Source organism: Rhagoletis pomonella, unplaced genomic scaffold (assembly GCF_013731165.1).
Source record: "Rhagoletis pomonella isolate Grant_MI unplaced genomic scaffold, Rhpom_1.0 Rhpom_scaffold_00007, whole genome shotgun sequence".
Lineage (NCBI taxonomy): Eukaryota > Metazoa > Arthropoda > Insecta > Diptera > Tephritidae > Rhagoletis > Rhagoletis pomonella.
In genome coordinates this window covers 65,274,314-65,295,426 of record NW_023458561.1, presented here as the reverse complement: position 1 = coordinate 65,295,426, position 21,113 = coordinate 65,274,314, and the positions used below count along the sequence as shown (strand labels likewise).

General features: G+C 35.4%; 1 non-coding gene across 1 annotated transcript; it reads left to right on the top strand.

Moving 5' to 3' along the window:
• Window positions 1-19,810: 19,810 nt before the first annotated feature.
• On the top strand, window positions 19,811-19,883 carry Trnav-aac. The gene has a single exon. It is a non-coding gene; the product is annotated as a tRNA-Val (tRNA).
• Window positions 19,884-21,113: the final 1,230 nt, after the last annotated feature.

The window sequence follows — 21,113 nt, the reverse complement described above, 5'->3', positions numbered from 1 at the left end:
CAGAAAGTGGTCGATGCTTGCTTACCTCCGATTTTAATTTGTAATTTGTGGTATTTCAACGTTTTCAACTTAACAGTCGTGTTTAAAAGTGGTGCTTTCAATTGTATGTGGGCTGGTGTTGCTGTTTGAGAACTGTGAAGCTGTGGAAGCTTTTGACAAATCTCCAAAGGACCAAAAGGAAAAATCAACTAAGTTGCCGCCTTGTAAATCATGCACTGTGCTTGTGGAATCATCTAATTTGGTGAGTGCGTGGCAGTAATAACAAATTTGTGTCGTATTAATATAAACTTTGCTTACAGGGTTTGGAAAAAATAAGTCGCGGCAGGCATGCCGGTTCATTACACCATGGTTGATACTGGTTGTTGGTGTTTTCGTCGAGATTTTGCATACAGTTTTGCTACACAAAAACAAAACCAAAATACTTTTCTTTCATTTTCTTTGCATTTACATCCATGAACGAAAGACACAAGATCACGCGGGAAGGAAAGAACGAAAAAGTTATTTACTGGCTGCCGAAATCTCGACGCCATCTTTGTTGTAAGAAGTAAACAACGAAGAGAACGGAGAAAACCGCGAAATTGTTGAACGCATGAAAAATCATTTTTATTATGCAAATTCTTCTATAAATCATGCCGTTGTGTTAAATTATTCTTTATCTTATGTGTACACACGTTGTCACTGTTGAAGTTATGTTATATTATAGTTAATGTACTTTGCCACTTTATACTTGTATGTAATAGATCAGTTATTCATTTGTTATACTATTGAAATTTTCTATATCTGTCTTAATATTTTTTCATTCGAAACATTCAATTCCAATAAACAGCACTTCCTTGTACATACATTTTTCAATAACTTACAAAAGGTTATGGGCCCAGCTTGCGGAATGGATGCTTCAAGAATCCGAATATTGGCTAGTGAAGCAGATTGGCCAATATGGAAACGCAAGATAAGAGACTTGCTCGACCACCACGAAGGATGTTTGGATGCTATCGATGGGAAGCTTACAAAGCCAGAGTCATTACCTGATAGACCAACTGATGCCGAGTTAAAAGCACATAAAATTAAAGAAGATTTTTATCGGAAAGCAAATAGCTATGCTAAAATGATGTTGAAAAGTTCGATCACAGATGCTGTTTACCAGAAGGTCATGGATAAAGAGACGGCTCATGACACTTGGAAGGCGTTAAAGGAACAATTTGAAGCAACTTCAAGAGACCAGCTGTTCAAGATTTGCACTGATTTCTTCGCATTCAATTGGGATCAAAACCAAGATGTATCTACCCATGTTGCAATACTACGAGGGCGGTGGAACGAGCTCAACAATGGTTTAAAAGCGAAAGGTGAAAATCCTCTCCCAGATTTGATTCTTTTGTGCAAAACACTCAACATTTTGCCACTTAAATTTGAATCATTTCGGTCGAGCTGGATGCTTTTGTCAAAAGATGATGACAAGACTTTCGACGAGCTGAGTATACAACTAAGTGTTTTTGAGCGAAATTTCAAGAGGCCGAATGATATTCCCGAGGAGGAGGCATTATATTCAAAAAGCAGCAGGGCAGTTGGGCACAAGTCTAAGCAGAAGAAAGAAAGCAGCTGTCATTATTGCAAAAGGAAGGCCATTGGATACGAGACTGTAAAAAGTGGATAGCAGACGGTCGACCATCGAAATATAAACAGAGTCATGAGGTGCAAAGTCTTGAAAAGAATATAAATGTTTCGCTGGTTAGTGTTTCGACTGAGTTGTATCCAGTAGATGTAAGCAGAATCACGTGGTGGGTGAACAATGGTGCAACAAAGCATGTGACTAACTGCAAAGATTTTCTTTTGGATTATACTGCGTTTAATGGTGGTGTACAGGTCAATAGTAGAACCGCACTTTATATACTGCCCCACGATTTTCTTCCTAGCGGGGGACTCCCATGTAGATAAGCTGCAAAAAATGCAAAGCCGGGCGATGAGATTCATCCTCAACAAACCGTATGACACACCAACAAGATGTATGCTTGAAACCTTGAATTGGTTAAGCGTGAAGCAACAAGTTTTTTACCACGCTATGAAATTTGTGTACAATATTAAGAAGGGCAACCTGCCGGATTATCTTAGCGATAATCTCCGATATATAAATGAGACGCATACATATTTGTTGAGAGAGAATAACAGCTGCAGACTCCCGAAGTATAGAACAGAAGTGGAGAAAAAAAATAATTTCTATACAGGCTTAAAGTGCTTCAATGAATTACCAGAGGCTATAAATAATTGTGATACTATCACTCTTTTCAAGCGGCTGCTATTTGACTATTGTAGAACGCAGCCTGCAAGATAGTGATGTATCAACATAGCGTGGATTGGAAACTAGGCCTTTCCAACCACCAAGATATCGAGACTGGGCGGATCGGAAACTCGGCCTTTCCGACTACCTAGACCCTTAGATAATAAACAATAAACGAGCGGATTGGAAACTAGGCCTTTCCAACCGTCAACCGTCACGAAAGCGCGACTGGGTGGATCGGAAACTCGGCCTTTCTGACCACGCAGGAGATATCAATAAATGGAGTAACCCAAAAAGAATAGCGCGGATTGGAAACTCGGCCTTTCCAACCGTCTACATAACTTCCAGAAAATTGCATGCGTTTAGATTGACATAAAATAATTGCAGTGATAAAGAAATAATGTTATTTAAAAATTTCTGTAGAGCATTTTGTATTTTGTATTTAATATTTAATATTTACATTTTAAATCTAAAATCTAATTATAAGAATGTTAAATCTTTGTTGCAATATAAGTCTAACAGACTGTAAAAAATAAATAAATAAATAAAGCAGCTGGAAAGGAATGTCTTAAGGCGCTTGGCAAAGGGTCAATCGAGATGCTGTCAAAGATTAATGGTGGAACGCTGAAATTGACGTTAACAAATGTCTGGTATGTTCCAGAAATCAACAGAAGTCTATTCTCTGTATTGGCTGCACAGGACCAAAATCCTGATAGTGAATTTTGGTCAACAAATGTTAAATGCTGGTTAAAAGTGAACGGCAATTTTGTAATGCGTGGCTATCGAGAGGCTAATGGATCATTATTCCAAGCTGATATGAAACCAATTGTACCGGATGAGACGCATGCTAGTATAGTAGATACTGATGATTCATTGCTGCAGCTGTATCATGAACGTTGGGGGCATCAAGATAAGCGGCATGTTAAAAAGTTACTTCAAAAAGAACTGGGAATAAACGTTAAAAATAACAATAATTTGTGCGAATCTTGTGTGTTTGGAAAGGCACATCGTTTACCTTTTGGCAACAGGATGAAAGCTATGAAACCAGGAGAATTGATGTCGGCTGATGTATGTGGTCCATTTCCAAACTCATTCAAGAAAAACAGATATTATGTAGTTTTTAAAGATTCGTTTACAAAGTTTCGATACTGCTATATCATCAAGAATAAATCAGTAGTTAAAGATTCACTGGAAACTATGCTTGCGCATGCTAAACAACAAGATATTTTAGTAAAAGAATTGCTAAGTGACAATGGAGGAGAATTTAACAACTCGGAAGTAAAAGAGGTCTTAAAAAAACATGGTATAACACAAAGATTGACAGCGCCATACACACCAGAGCAGAATGGATCCAGTGAGAGGGAAAATGGTACCATTGTGGAGATGGCAAGAACTTTTATGTACTCAAATTCTAATATAAAGTTTTCTGAAGCGATTTGGGCAGAATTTGTAACAGCGGCGGTTTACATACTTAATCGCACTGGGAAGTCATCTGTTGAAGATGTAAGTCCTTATGAACTGTGGATGACAAAAAAGATGAACGTTACCGCATTTATATTCCCGAAGAAAATTTAATTACTCTTTCACGAGATGTCAAATTTATCGAAAATATGAAGGAAGTAAAATTACCTTTAACTGATGCTTGTCAAGAGGAAGAAGTTCAAAATCCAGAGGAGCACGAAAGGGATCTTACAGAAGAAAAAGACAAAAGCGTTCAAGATAATCAAACAAGAAATTCGGAAGATTCTCAGAAAGAGGAATCTACGAATAATAATCATGTGCGAAGAAAACGCATGAGGGAAGAAAGCAGCGATGAAAGCGACGAAAACGAGAAGGAAAGTGTACAAATAGGACCAAATTTGAGAAACCGTCAAAATATCAAGAGATCAAAAAACCTGGAAGATTTCGTTATGGAGGCTGAAGAATATGTCAATGGCTTGCAAATACCAGAAAGTTATGAAGAAGCAATAACAAGTAACGAGAAACGTGAATGAAAATTTGGTATGGGTAAGGAGATGAAATCGTTACAAGAAAACAAAACTTGGAAACTGGCAGACTTACCAAAGCAGGCTAAAGCACTGCCATGTAAATGGGTATACAGACTTAAAACGAACTCTGATGGAAGCATTGACAAATTTAAAGCAAGATTGGTTATTAAGGGCTATAATCAGCGTTATGGGATTGACTACGATCAAACTTTCAGTCCAGTAGCCAAGATGGCATCAATTCGGGCAGTTCTCAGCATAGCAGCAATTGAGAAGATGATAATAAAACAATTTGATGTCTCTACGGCTTTTCTTTATGGTGAATTGGAGGAAACTATCTATATGAATCAACCAGAAGGTTTTTCTGACGGAACAGACAAGGTATGTCAGTTAAAGCGCAGCCTTTATGGGTTGAAGCAGGCACCAAGGTGCTGGAATAAGCGAGTAGGTGGATTTCTCACAAAGTTAAAATTTAGAGTGAGTGAAGCTGATCCTTGCCTCTATATTCGAGAAGAAAATGGAAAGAAAATTATACTCGTTTTATATGTAGATGATGGCTTAGTAGCTGGAACTGATGGAAAAGATATAGAAATCTTTTTAAATGAACTTAGCAAGGCGTTTAAAATAGTTTCAAAAGAAGCTAATTACTTTTTAGGTTTAGAAATTCAACAAGAGAAGGGTTTTGTACGAATTTGTCAGAAATCTTATGCCAAGAAAATTCTGGAGCGTTTTAATTTTCAAAATTGCAAGCCTGTATCAACACCAATTTTAAGCAATTCAACTTCAGAACCAGGGAAAGGGGAAAATCAAAAATTTCCGTGTAGACAAGCTGTTGGAGCTGTAATGTACTTAATGTTGGGAACAAGACCAGATTTGGCATACAGTGTTGGATTTCTATCAAGAAATTTGGAGAATCCTACTGAGGAAGATATTATAAGAGTCAAAAGGGTTTTTCGCTATATTGCTGGCACAATGAATATGGGAATAATTTATCGCAACAGCATAGACAGTGGCATTTTGAAGTGCTACAGCGATGCAGATTTTGGAGGTTGTATTACAACTGGTCGTTCTACTTCAGGTGTTCTAATTACTCATGCCGGAGGTGCAATATCATGGTTGAGTCAACGCCAGGCCATGGTAGCAACGTCGACAACTGAAGCGGAAATTGTGGCTGCCAATGAAGCTACGAAGGAGATAATATGGATTAAACGACTGTTTTTAGAAATAACCGTTTTGAAAGAATTGCCAATACTACAAGTTGATAACTCAGCAGTCAAGCTTGCTCAAAATCCGGAGTTTCACCGCAGGACCAAGCATATTGTTATTAAGCATTTCTTTATTCGCGAGAAAATCAACGATCAAGTAATAGGAATTCAACTTATTTCAACACAAGATCAATTGGCAGACATCATGACCAAACCCTTGACAGCAGTAAGAATCAAGTTTTTGTGTGACAAAATGGGTTTAAATAAACTATAAATAACAAGGGAAAGTGTTGAAGTTATGTTATATTATAGTTAATGTACTTTGCCACTTTATACTTGTATGTAATAGATCAGTTATTCATTTGTTATACTATTAAAATTTTCTATATCTGTCTTAATATTTTTTCATTCGAAACATACAATTCCAATAAACAGCACTTCCTTGTGCATACATTTTTCAATAAGTTACAAAAGTCACAAGCGAAAATGAAGAAAAGTGCAGTAAAAAGCCACCACCAAATTGTAAACAACGAAGAAATGTAAACAAACGGCTAATGTCAAAATCGTTCAACTTTTTTCCTAAATACGATTCTAACGGGCTAGTCTCCTGCCCGCGTGATCTTGTCTTTTTGGTTCATGTTTACAACCTCTTACTTTCATTTGGGGTGTTCACAGTTCGTTCCAAATAGTGTCTCAAATAGCCCGAACACAATGAAAACGACGAGCTACAAACCACAGCTGTCAAATTATTTTAACACGTACTCTTATGTAGATAATTATTTTGGCGACGACCGGGCTACGCGACGGCTGTGGTTGTGGCCAGATTAGATCTATTTCTATTTTTCTGGCGACAGATAAGGTTCTTCCTCTTCTTTTATGTCAAACTCATACAAATTCATGATGTCGCTGCCGCGTTCAAAGAAATCATGTCGCCATCGACATAGCGTTTAGATAATGAAGATAACAAATTGGAAGCTGTGGTCTGTAGCTCGTCGTTTTCAATGTGTTCAGAACTAAAATGTAGACGTCTACATTTTAAGACGTTTTCTAACCTTAAAATCTGTGGTGTTGTTGTTTCCCATACAAAATTGGAAAACGACGCCGTCTACAATTTGTCACACTCAAAGGTATGTTTTTTACGCGTCTACATTTTGCAACCTCGCAGCAGGGTTGCATTATGGCAATACTAATCGCATTTTTTTTATTTATTGGGCACGTTTTCTGTATTTGCATTTAATTTGAGCGCAATTTCTGATGGAAAGAAACAAATCAATGCAAAGAAATAACAAATATTAGGAATTGGTAATTAAGTTAAATAATTAAAATTTTTAGAAACAAAATCGAAAGGCGACATATAAAAAAGCACGCAAAGAAGAAATGTCTGGCAACACCAGCAAAGTTTTGAGACGATTTTGCGACGACTGCTAAAAAGGGGTGCTCACAGTTTGATGCTAAAGATGTCTCAAAATGTAGACGTCTACATTTTCAGACACAATTTGGAACGAACTGTGAACACCCCAATTGTTATTTTAGTTCCCTGCAAAAATCGTGGGGCCATGTAGTCTATTTGTGGTGGATTGGAGTACTTACAAAAGTGTTCCTCTGTCATGCTGTAGCGGACCAATTCGTGTCTCTGCGCCAGCTTATTGTTTGTTATCCGATAACTGCTCGTGTTTTAACGAAATGTGATTGAAGTTGAGCATTTGAAACACATTTGCATGTTTGGCTGTAGCTGAACGTGTAGAGATGCTCGCTGTTAGTTCTTAGCTCCCAGCATGTTCGGGTTCGTATGCCGTCAGAGGCAACATGTAATTTTTAATTTTTGTCTTAGTTTTTATTAATTTCGAAAAAGTATTTGAGAAGTGAAGAACCAAAGCGTGTACAAACGAAAAAATATAACAGCAATGCCATTGTTAATATGTTGGAGTAGTTTTGTGTTACTCTGATGTAATGCAGGGATGGAGTATATGGTCCTGCCCTAGGACATCGCAATGTTAATTGGACCATATTTTTTATATGAATTGTGGTTAATTTTCGAGTACTCCTTGGTCCTTATACCATGTCCCCACCAAAGAGTTGACCATCTTAAATCGAACTTAACCACATCACTAACACGATTGAGAGAATGCAAAGGTTGCGCCGATCTCGGACCGCTATTCCTCTCTTAACGAATTTGACAGAATCGTGGTTTGCATGACGTCACACTTGTGCAACTTGTTTACGTTTTCCTTGCAACATTTTTTCTTCTTCTTCCATTCTTACTCACGTTTTGGCATTTCTCTCTCGCAATTGCACCAGTGTGACGTCCCACAAAAGTTATTCTCAAAAATCCTCTCTGATCGGCGCAATCTTGTATTCTATCATTCTTGCATCACTAACTATTGCTGTCCACACTGCGGTTTGAGGTTTATAAAACAGTACAAATGTAAATAACAGTGGTCGGACGTCCAAAACTCGATTCAGGACTAAATCGCTGCAGAAGTCGGAGCAAAAACAAATTTTCGGTACTAGATTGAATTTTTTATTTTCGTTTCTGACATTAATTGTTTGACTTAAATATTTTCTATTCATGCAAAAATTAAAACTCGAGGGCATGTAAGGATAATATGTTACATATTTATGTAATTTTTGGCATTTTCTATAAAGTAGAACGTATCTTATAACGTATAACACTTAATTTTTTAAAGTGCAATAGGATCTAAACCTTCTCGACTTTATATAAATTTCATTCTACATATATTTTTTAACAACTTAAGTAAAGTTCTGCATCCGCCAATTTCTACAGCCATATATCAAAAATTTCCGAAGTTACTTTATTGACACATTGCTATGAGCGAGTTACTTTTTAACAGTGAGATTTGGCTAACTTTCACTGAAACTGGTGGTGAACACTCAAAAACGGTCCCAAAAGGGGCATAACATAACTAAAAAAATTGAGTAGATTTGAAGTCAAGCGGAGAGAGGACTAGATTTCAAATTTTTTCAAAAAGAGGAGTAAATCTAATCTGATCTTATGGAAGTCCAAACACAAGTAGGGAACGAATTTTTTACATTTTAACGCTAATGACCCACAGATGGCGGGAAAACACAGGGTTGTATCAAACTTTCGACGTGGTTTCGACTTGGTTAGCTTTTAACCATCTCAGTGAAATGGTTAAGTGCTGTCATTTTTATATGGCGAAACTACGCTAAATCAAGTGGGTTATCGGGATAACCAACTCAATAGCCATAACTACGTTTTTAGCTCCGGTGAGGCAGACCAATTTACAATAAAACCGAAAGGGCGTACTAAAGATGATAAAATATGACTTAATAATAATAATAATAGATTGGCGCTTACACATATGTTAGTGTTTGGCCGAGCTTCTCCTCCGATTTGTGCTGTGCGCCTTGATGTTGTCACACAAAGCGGAGGGACCTACAGTTTTACGCCGACTCCGAACGGCGATTGTATTTTTATGAGAAGCTGTTTTTCATGGCAGAAATACACTCGGAGGTTTGCCATTGCCTGCCGAGGGACGACCGCTGTTAAGAAAAAACTTTTTATTATATTTTTTGCGATGGTGCTGTGACCAGGGATTGAACCCAGGCGTTGCGGAGTGGAAGCGCGCACTGCTTACCACTACACCACAGCGGCCGACAATAAAATATGACTTACACTTCGATAAATAATCGAAAAAAACTAATGAAGACACCGTTTGAACGGAGTGGAACGTGAGTTTTTAAGTAGTTTTCAGCAAAACTGGTTTTCGTTTGACAGATTTTACATGGACGAAAACACAAGTTTTAGGTCTAAAACTGGTTTCAGCAACGAAAACATGTTTTCAATGTCGGTCAGAACATGGTATCACTTGTAAGTATGCACAATGCAATTGTTGCTATACACAAAAATTGCCGTGATACCGAAAGCCAGAGACAGCGTTACCGAATTTACTATTTCGTCGTCATTTTGACGTTTTTTTAAAGCTTAATGACGATTTGACGATTTTTCCCCTTTAATGACGATTTTTATTTTAGTTTTTCCACTAAATTACATATGTATGTATGTAAAAAGTTTGTTACAGGAAACCTTAATTCAAAATACAACCGTGCATTTATCTAGTTTTGATGTACAACCGTGCTTTTAGTTATATTAAATTTGTTCTAGAATTGTAGCCAAATAGTTAATTTGCACTACTGACACTGATTTGAAAGAGACAGAAAAGTAGGAGATGGAATTTGTTCAATCAAAATTATCTATCAGTTATTAAATGCCAATGTTACACTAAGGGTCTTCACATCCATTATCGTAGTTTTGGTAATTTGCTAGTTGACACTCGGTAATTGTATAAACTCTGAACCAAAGAACGTAAATCTATATAGATTTACCTTCTTTGGTACTGCTCAGTTTAGCCCAAATTCTAAATTCGCTGCCACTGCCTTCACCGCAGCAAGCTTCGCATGCTGAATTTCACATAAATGAAACGCAGCCAACATCTGTTGATGTCACTGAAGCCTACAAATGTAAACAAACAAAAGGGAATGTCAAAAAAAGCAGTCACTGACAACGCCGTATTGTGTTTGCTACGGCAGTGAGCGCCAGTAGGTGCAATCCCGTATTCCTCGGACCCGGACTAGTAAAACTGTCAAAAATAAAAATTGTGAGCGCCAGTAGGTGCAATCCCGTATTCCTCGGACCCGGACTAGTAAAACTGTCAAAAATAAAAATTCGCTCAGAGCGAGAGAGTAACATTGAAAAGTACGGGATAACTTTCTAGTAAAAAATTGTAACTTCTGTCAACTTCAACATAACTTCCAAATTTTGGTTGTACATTTTTGCGCATTTTGTATGTAAACGCACTCAGCTCACACATGTAAATAACCAAAAATACTTTCAAATTCATTAGAATCCACTTAAAGAAGTAATTAAATACTTTTCAACATGAACTAGCAGAGTGCACTTTTCTTTTGTTTACAATTTGGTTGTCAAACATACTACAGCTGATCGTTTGACACATTTACCAGAATTTACCAGCAAAAAATTCTCAGACTAAAACTGGTAAATTCTGACAGAGAGAGAACCGTATTTACTCTCTTTTTTGTCCTCTCAATAGTCAGAGAACCTGCAGTAGTTCTTCCTGGCTGCTTTTGACTAAATCCCGAAACACGGGAAAAGACTAAGGGCCAGTTTTTCAGTGCACGGTCATGGTTTAAATTAAGTTTAAACGCCCGATCTGGCTGGTTTAAACTAAGATCAGCCAATCGAATGCCAGCCAGCTGTTCAATTTAAACTCAGTTTACTTAATCTAAGTTTAAACTGACACTGAAAAACCGGCCCTAAGAGTACAAATCTACAATAAGCTCTTCAGGCTTTCACCAATAGCTGAATTGTATAGCTGAAAACCTTAAAAGCGCGGAACATCTGAAAAGCTTGTTGAGGAATTGTACTCTAACTGTGCTCAGCTGATGGCTTGATTTTCAAGTTTCCTCACGATTGGAAAAGAAAAACTTATGTCAAGTCGACGTTCAAGTTCTAAAAGTGCGAGTGTATTACGGCCCGCCTCTACAGGAAAAAGTTTTTGCCTACCAACTGTAATTTTTATTGCGTCAAATATATTTTATCAGAGGCAAATATATGTGAATTTCTTATCTTGATAAAGGCATTTATAAGATGGTTTTTTTGCCGGATTTAATCGCTTAAAGAATTTAGAAAATTTTATATTTCACATCCAAGTAAATAATAGCAAATCTTTTAATAGAAAACAGCTCATTTTTTGTTTGAATATAATATGCTGCCGCCACGAGGTTACCGCGCAAATGAAAATGTAGCTGTCAAAGTACCAAATTGCTCGCAATATTTATCAAGATAAGGGTTTTGATATTATTGTGGCCTTCATTGGCAAAATATTGCTGATAACATAACCAAGATAAAAACTTTTGCCTGTGGAGAAAGCAAGTTAGTAAAAAGTGTGAGTTGCTTTCAAGTTCTTGATACGTGTATCCTCCAAATAACCGCACGATGTAGCGTACAAAGGTGGCGCATTCCGTAAACCTCTACTACTGGTTTTGCCAGTTTTGAAAACTTTTTTATTTCGGTGTCTGCTGACTTCTTCCTTCCGTAGATGGTTGCCAGACGTCAGTTTTGCAGTTGGTAAAAAAGTTATAAGTTCCTATTCAAAATATGTTTAAATTATTTGAAATTTACTATCGAATGAGGTTTTTTTGTTGAAAAATAAGTAGTTTATATTTAGCTAGCATCTATTATAGCACGAAAAATTGTAGTTGAAAAGGTAAGTTTATGAAAAGGCATTGATGACTAGCAGCACTGCAGTAAACAACACTGAGGGCTCCAGTAATCGACAAAATTCTGCGTATACAGACAGCGTTTAAGTATAAGTTCTGCGTTCTTGCCTAATTTCATCTTAATTCGCTTTCCAGAAATAATTTCAACTTGCCAGGAGCAAGCAATTTTAATTTATGATGAAAGTGCCGTCAAACCAATCGAGTGTTGCCCTGTCACATGGCAATTCCCAAATTTATGGGACATGCTACTCCCTGGGAGTTAATTATTGGAGGATTTCTTTCTCGGGAAAAACAAACTCCAGGAGAACAAACACCAGGGAGTATTAAGAATTGTAAAAATATTCAGTCCGATTCTGAACAGGAACTTCCTGGGAGTTTTTTCTCTTTTCCCTGAGGATTTCTTAAATTAAACGGCGGAGTCGACCTGTCAACTCCAAAAATTTCGGGGAAAATGCTACTCCCTGGGAGTTAATTATTGGAGGATTTCTTTCTCGGGAGAAACAAATTCCCGGAGAACAAACTCCCCGGAAATATTAAGAATTGGGCAGATTGAATAAAATGTTAAAAACCGTTTGATTATTTTATTCTCTACTAATATGAAGTATTAATGCATTCGACATTTCGTGGCTGTTTTGTGCATATTTTAGTATTTGAAGTAAATTTTTCAAGTAGAATAAACAAAAATGTAAAATACGCACAAAATACGCATATATGTATTTAAATAGTTCATATCAGGAGAATAAATTACAGGCCGTCTTCAGTGCTTGAAAATCACGCTTGCGCGAAGAAGCATGTGAGATCCCGCACTTGTAGACCGCAAAAAGTACGAAGATACTTTTTCTCGCGAACCGAGCGGTTTGCGGGCTCTCGCTGGCTTTCAGCAGTCAGCTATTTTCTCATTCCGTAAAATTCTTTGAAGCAGCGTCACACGGCAAGATTCGATTGGGTTGGCCGCACTTGCAGCAAAAACGAAAATTTCTGGTGCAGCACGAGGAAGTTGAAATTATTTCTCGAAATCATTTTGCGTAATTTCAGTTGCAGTTACATCATGCAATTTTTATTTCCGAAAGTGATTTTTGCAATTCTGCAAAAAGGATTTTTGTGTGTTTACGCGTGCAACTAGACTTTCGCTTTCGCATGTCGGAAGCAAAATCCGTAGAAGCGTTTGCATTTCAATGTTTAACCGCCCCTTAACAGCTACTATAAAAAATTAAAACTGTCGCGTGCAAACGATGTGTAAGTAGAAAGTGATCAAAACACAACCCTGCAGTGAATGTCGACAGTGAAACTTTATCGATTCGCTATTGACTTTGTCACCAGTACTAGTTCCAAGATATGCGACACACAATGTTATTTGCTATAGACATCTCACATGTGCTTGTCATTGCAATTCTCCAGAGGTATTGACTAAGTACTCCCTTTGGGACCATATGGAGACATTGGCACCAGAGATTCTCTACTACCTTTTAATGTTTATTGTCTACACTTTTTTATACCTTTGGGTAATACAATTAATTGAAACACAGATATGTATATTGTTGATAAAAATGTCTTGTAGATAGTTATTTTTAATAAAAAAGGTACTTGGTTTTTGGTATATTTCTTCAAGGCTAGTTAAACCTTTCTTACAATCTAAAAAATAGTATTTGTAGTTTTTATATATTAAGTCTCATCAATTTCTTCAATAAATTCGATTTCCTCGTATTTCTCAGTCTCATTTTCTTCATCATTTCGGTTCTCCTTATTTTTTTGGGTTTTAATGCGGGTTGTTTGCTTGAAGAATTTTTTCTTTTGGCGTTGGAAAGCTGCTCTCAAAGTTGTGTCTGATGATTTGCTGAAGGTCGATATGACATCTGGTTATAAGGAGAAAATACGTTGTTATTAAAAACTAATACACACTGACATAAATCTCCTTCATTTTCAAAAATTTCATTTGCAATTTCAGCAGAAATATTTGCGTCCTTTTCGTTATCACTTTCGGGCATTCGGCCTCTGTTTTTATATAATATGGATTGTTTTCTAATTTGTCTTTTATAATTTCGTTTACTCATACTTATTTATATGTGTATGTGATTTATTAATTATTTACGTTCACCTTTTAATTTCTGAAAAAAATTTGTAAAAATTTTGTTCGCCCGCACTTGCACGCTTAAATAAATATCTGATGGAATAGAAAATGCAAGACGAAGCACAGCTGTTGTGCTTGTTGACAAAGTGTAGACAATATACACACAAAAACGCTACAGTCATTGTCTATAACTATGTTCACATATCAATATTATCTCAAACAAAGCTCGTTTTTTAATCACCCCGTTTACACAGGCAAATCTCAGATTATTAGCCGTCAAATTTGTTGTGCTTGTTATTCACACATCTCAAGGAAAAGTTATGTTTCTTCTCTGTGCCACCGTGATCACGTTTTTCTGCTATAATAAGCAATATAAATATATTTTAACTTAACATTTTATTAAAAATGCCTTTACAAACCTCTTTTACTTGCTAGCGTACATTTTTGTTTACTTTTACATTTGGCGTTTCTCTTCTCTTTCGCAAAAAAATCGATAAAACTAGGATGGACACCGAAAAGTTATCGGTTAAATCTGAGATTATTTTATAATTACAGATTAACAAGGGACGATTTTTATATGGCTAATCTCTTGTTATAATTACAGATTAGGGTGTTAAGCTCGAAAATGAGGATAATCTACTTATATGTGAACCTAGTATATGGCGAGTTCGTACTCCTGCAAAAAGAAACCGTTGTCGATATTTGCACTAGTGCAATTGTCGATATTTGCACTAGTGCAATTGTCGCACTAGTGCAATTGTCGCTGTAAACGTACATGGTGGCTTAGCGTTGGCGGGCCCCGGGCTTACTGCAGGGAAGCGACCGGACTTTATGGATGTTTGTTGTTTGTTTGGAAATTGCATTTTAACAAATTGTTGATAGATTTGAAAATAAAAGCGATTGTACCTCCAAATACCCAGGCAATATGAATAAAAAAACGTTTGCTAACCTAATGAGTATTGAGAAGAAAGCATTTGAAAAGAATGTGGAAAACTATCGAAGGTTGCTGTTAAACGATGAAAACGCCAGACCAATTAACCGAGCATAGGGACACGAATTTCGATACGATACGATACCATATCGATACTTTTGGCATTCGTTACCGACATTTTTTACTCGATAGTTTTAAAACGATATTTTTTGGAATCGAGTACCAGAACCGTAGTATCGTATCGAATGTCATAAACTCAAATTACAAAGATAATGGCGCGTATTCATAGTCCAGCAACTAAGTCGAAACTAACAAAGTTACAACTTAAATTTAAGTACCAACTTAAAATTTACCTCTATTCATAGTCCCATTTCAGACTTCTCCAAAATAGTTTCGCTTAGTTTACGCTAAAGCAAAACGAGTGTGAAAATGTATCGATTTTTCTTTACGATATTTTGGAAAAATTACATTTTTATTAAATAATGTCAAGTTTGATCATCCATTTATGTAATTTTTATTTTCATTGCATGATTATGTAAAAGAATAAGGTATCATTTCTTGTTAATTGTGTGAAATACCCAGAACAATCGCAGTGATTTGAAGTCGATGTTTATCGAAAGCATGCTGTGAAACATACAAATAGTAGATATCTAAATGTTATGCACAAATTTACTCTAAAAGAACTAGCGTGAAATTGATTTATTATTTGAGAATTTATCTAAATTATTCCAATTATAAAATTGTGATATAGCTTTATTCGAATTGTAGTACCCATTTAATCTCATCTTCGGATTAAAATGGATCGATCTTCGTAAATTTTAATTGGAGATTATTCAATATTATCAAAATCACCCTCTACCAACTTAATTTTTACATATTTCGTCTGTTTTCCCTTAATTTGATAAAATACTTCTTCCTAGTTACGACTAAGTTGCAGCTGGAGCCGAAACTAAATTTTAAGTTGGTACTTAGCCAGAAAAGTCGCAACTAAGGCGACTATGAATAGCTTTAGTTGTGACTTAGAATAGTTTCGACTTAGTTGAGTACTAAATATGAGTATGAATACGCGCCAATGTGATTATCAATTCTTGCCGATATAAATTGGGGTTAAAGAACAGACGCTGAACACGCTGCCTCGGTGTTTTAAGTCAACACCTCAATCTCTACGTCATGTAATAATAATAATGGATCGGCACTTACACAATATGTTAGTATTTGGCCGAGCTTCTCCTCCGATTTGTTGCGTGCGCCTTGATGTTGTGCCACAAAGGGCGACCCTAATGTTTTACGCCGATTTTGAACGGCGATTGTATTTTTGTTTTCATGGCAGAAATACGCTACACCACAGCGGCCAACATGCGACACCAATATTCAGATTTTCTATTTTTATTTTGGTATCGATATTTGGGATATCGAGTCTTTTTATTCCGATATGGGTACTCGATATTTTTAAAGCGATACTTTAAATGAGTACCATATCGATAGTTTCGGTTCGATATCGTGTCCCTAACCGAGCAGTAAGCATTCAAATCATGATACAAAAAAGCATGATAAAAATATAGTAAGGTAGAACCGCTGAGAGTCACTTTTAAGATTCTTGACGTTTCCAAACAATTTAATTTTTAAATTTACTCACAAACTCACACACACATTTTCATTTTCAATCTCAAGCAACAACAATTTCTAACAATTTCAATTTTTTATTTTCACTTTTATATGATTTTAAAATGTTGGCAAACTTCAAAAAAAAATCATGGCCGACAAATTGAGAGAACGGTTATACCTTGCTATGTTTTTATCATGCAAAAAAGAAGGTAGTTTCAATAAACAACTTTTGACGGATAATACAATTTTTTGAAGTTTCATAAATTGTCAGTATTATCAACGGCCTTGCCACTTTGATAATATTAAAACAATACATCGGAGTATTTTCTTTCCCATATTTTTACCAATGTGAGAATATTTCAAATCAAAACTCACAATCAGTACTTGATATTTTTTTTACTTACGTGGTTTGCCCCTCTTTTATTAAAAATATATAAAATGTAAACTCTTACATTGTAATTATTCTTTTTATTTTATAATAAAAACCATTAGTGCATTATGTTGTTATTTTTTTCATTTTCTTATTTTGATATACAATTTTCGTGTCTTTAATCTTGCGATTTAAAAATCGAATTCTAAAGAATGTTCTTCCCAAATAAAATCTTTTTATAATATTTTGGTCCAAATTTACTTTTAAATTTCTCATCAGATTTTGCAAAAATTTTGGCTTTGTGGTTAGCGAATCACCATTAATTTCAACAAATTTTGAATTCAAAATTTCCAATGTATGCAAAAAACTTGAATTAGGCTTGTACAGACCGCCCTCCGATAAACAGTTAACATACGTATAATTTTGATCACTTTCTACATGCGTCCTGAAGCCTAGTTTTGTCAACCCCATTTTCGAAATTATGTAGCCGGCAAAATTTTCAAGTCCATCATATTCCACATCTTTGAGTGGACTGATGAAATCTTCTGCTTCATGCTCTTCTGCGAGCTACTTAAAAAAAATTAGAAATCAAATAAAAACGAAAGGGTAAGGAGTTTACCTCGAGTTCTGCGGATATTTCAATATCGTTAAGTGGTTTGAAAACATTTTCACTGAGCAACTCCTCTTCAAATTTTAACATTACTTCACTTGAAGACTCAACATTTGTTTCCGTGCTCAAAATAGTTTCGTTTCGCCCTAATAAAGTTCATGCATACATTTTAGAATCTTTATGACAACAACAATAATTTCTTTAAGTGGTTAAAAAATTACCTAGAAGGTATGATCGAAATCTGTACTTGAATTCGAGAGGTGACGGATGGTCATGCAGCCCTCCTTTCATATATGTTCAATAACTTCACTAAACTTCACTCATTTTCATAAATTTTTGTTTACTTTTACAAAAAAAAAAAATATTATCTCTGGTGATCAGGTAGCATGAATTTTATGAAATGTCATAATTTTATTAAAAGTCAAATGGTTAGCAACAACAACGAATGTCATTAAATGGAACTACCTTCTTTTTTGTATCATGTACTTAATACTTCTATTTTCAGTCTAGCACACAATCTGAAGTAATGCTTCAAGACAAAACGCCAAACAATAGAAAGGTACCTCTAAAGGTCACCAAATCAGACCCACTGGCTGAAGTTGTTACTATGTTGCCATTAACAACGATTAAATCGGCAGATGAATTTGAAGAAAAGCTGTCTAAGGCTATCTGCACACTTGTCGTCCAATCATAGTTGCGTTATCGTCTCGCCCTGAAATTTTGAGCCGAGCACATGCATTTCAAAGGAGATCTGCACACTTGTCGTTATCGGCTAGTTATCGGCAAATCGTAGAAGATGCAGAAACGGATAAGTACGGCACTGTCGTTTGCTAATCGTTGTGCACGCATTGTTTGTTTACATTTTATGGGGGAAAATTAGTGAAAAAGTTAATATTTGCATTAAAATTGTATAAAAATTAGTATTTTTTTGCATAAAATCTGTGGAAATTATTAAAAAGTGGATAATTGCATTAAAATTTAATAAATATGAGCGTTTTAACTATAAAATATGACGAAATTGTATTAAGTCTCTGTGTGCATACACAAAACACATTCCAGGAAAAGAAAAGAAGAGATATTACTGGAAAATTACGTCTAGAAATGTTGCAGCACAGTCTATATTTAAAAAATTGCAGGATTTTGTAAATATTTCGCGAAAATATCAACCAAAAAAAACAGAAAATACCTGCTCCAAGTGAATTTTTAGACGCCAAATGAATTGAAATATCACGACCAAGTGTGCAGAAGTGTAATCGTCATGTAATCGTTGCTTCATGACGATAACTATGACTCAACTATGATTGGACGACCAATGAGCAGAAAGCCTAACAAAGAATGTCTGCAGTCAATGGTTGGTGAATGAAAAATTTTCATACATACATAACTTTACCTTAATATAGAAAGGCTCTGTTTAATATTTTTGCTTCTTTACATGGTTTTACAATTTTTGGAAACTTAAGTTCTGCAGTTGCGAATTTACCATACACTGGTTTTTTATAAACACTGAAATTAATTTATTGGCGTAGTAGTTGTCTTAAAATTTGAATAGGTCCCTAGTAAGTAATCTGCTGACGTTTGTGCACATCTGAATTTCTTAAGAAAATGAGTTAGGGCCTTTCTATATTAAGATAACGATATATTCTATTTCACATACAAATATGCATATCTTAATTTTTTTCTTATATTTAGAAACTATACTTAGTGAAACTAAAAAATCTCAACGGCTTTGACTATGCGATACGTAAAATATACACCGATGACTTCCTATGCTTTTTTAATTGGGATGGTCTACATGGAAGATTGCCTTTAAAATGATACAGACAAATTTCGGATATGCTTTTCGGTAGATAAATTTTAATTTATTTTTATTGATTTATGTGTACTTAAATTCGAATTCTTTTTCCATTTAGATGTTTTTAATTTTATTGATAAGAAATCTTTCGAAACTGCAATGAAAAAATTTATCGCACGTAGTCGTAACAGGATAAATCAGAAAAAACATCATCTAAAAACATCGAATGCATAGAAAGCGACTGCGATTCGAATTTTTGATTTTTTTTGTAATGAATTTTTTTTGTGTTTTGATTCTATTGGATTTTTATGAAATACCTAGGAAAATAAAAGATTCAACATTGAACGATGTAATTTATGTACAAATAAAAGATTTGTTTCTTTCTTCTTTCTATAAATGACGTTAATTTGGTAATATAGTGAATAGTAAATATGTATTGCAGTTATATGTACTAAAGATGCCACCCACGATTCAATAATAAACTTATATTTATTGTTAATAATTTATTATTGTAGGCAAAGAAAACAACTTAAGTTCGTATAGAAACGCCGAAGTAGCTTTTGGCAGCTGTTTAAAAATCTTTATGTTGTTTGGTCAATGCCGTACACATACATACTTACATATGTACGTGTGTACACCTTTGTTGTTGGCAAATAGTTAGATGGCGACTTTGACTGCCGGCATCCAGCTGTTTCCGTGGTGTAGTGGTTATCACATCCGCCTAACATGCGGAAGGCCCCCGGTTCGATCCCGGGCGGAAACAGATCTAAATATTTAATTTTTTTTATACCACATAAATTTTTTTTAAATTGTATTATATTGGATTGTCATGAAATAGGATAAACAAGAATTTTCCAATGAGTGATGTAATTTATGTAGTAAATAAAACTGATTTTATTCTTATTGGTATGACATAAATTGCGTAAATTTTGTAGAACCAATTGCATAAATTTTGTTGAACCAATGCGTTCTTTTATTGACAAGTCAATAGTAAATATGTATGTAATGCAGTAATGGGCAGAATGAGCTTTTCCTCTGTACACGCGGTTATAAATACACATGTAAATAGAAAATAAGCTTTGTGTGTATGTATCAAGGATTGGCAAAGGGTGCTGTTTTTGTGACTTTAAGCCTACTCACGTTAAAAACGGAGGATGAACGAACACCACCGCAAAGCGTGCTGTCTTGCAAATACAGCCACCACAAGTGAACGATGCTTATAACAGCTCATACTGATATTGACTTCGGCAAATCTGTACTCCGAATGATCGTGCACGAAACCGGAGTGTATATACTTTTTAAAGTTTTCAAGATTTGGATAGCTTTAAAAAAATATTTTGGAAAAAAATAGGATTTCCATATCTATTAAGTAAATTCCTTATAGGCGGCACACACAGTGCGTCTGTCTCGTGAGTCGGTGTGGATGTGTTTGTGAGAATAGATATGTGTTAGTTACACCAACATGACTCCCGTGATGACTCTGAATTATTCAACTGTATGTAGTCGAAGGCGAGTCAATACGTACACAAATGACTAGCCAGTCAGACGCACCGTGTATGCTGCCTATTACTCTAAAATTTAGTACTCAACCCTATTCTGAAATACGCTGGAATGAATGGTATATATCTTGAGTGTATGTGTATACATAACATATACATATGTATGTATGTATATATAAAAAATGTTGATTGAGATTACCAAAATAAAAATTTGTATTACAAGGAAGCGTGGCAACCCTGATGGAAAATATATTCTGACCAAAGTTCTCAACAATATCTTTCATTTGATAACCATATTGCGATGTTTTAGATAAATTGTGTAGACTCGAAAATAAGTGGCAACCTTACACTATTCGTCCCCTTAGTATAACAATAGCCTATGTGCTCATAGGCTATTATTTTTATATTGAATTTTTGGATTCTCCATCGTCGATTTTATATGTGGTAAAAATTTTGTCAAATTCTAGTTCCACAAAGTGGGTCAAAACGTCAGT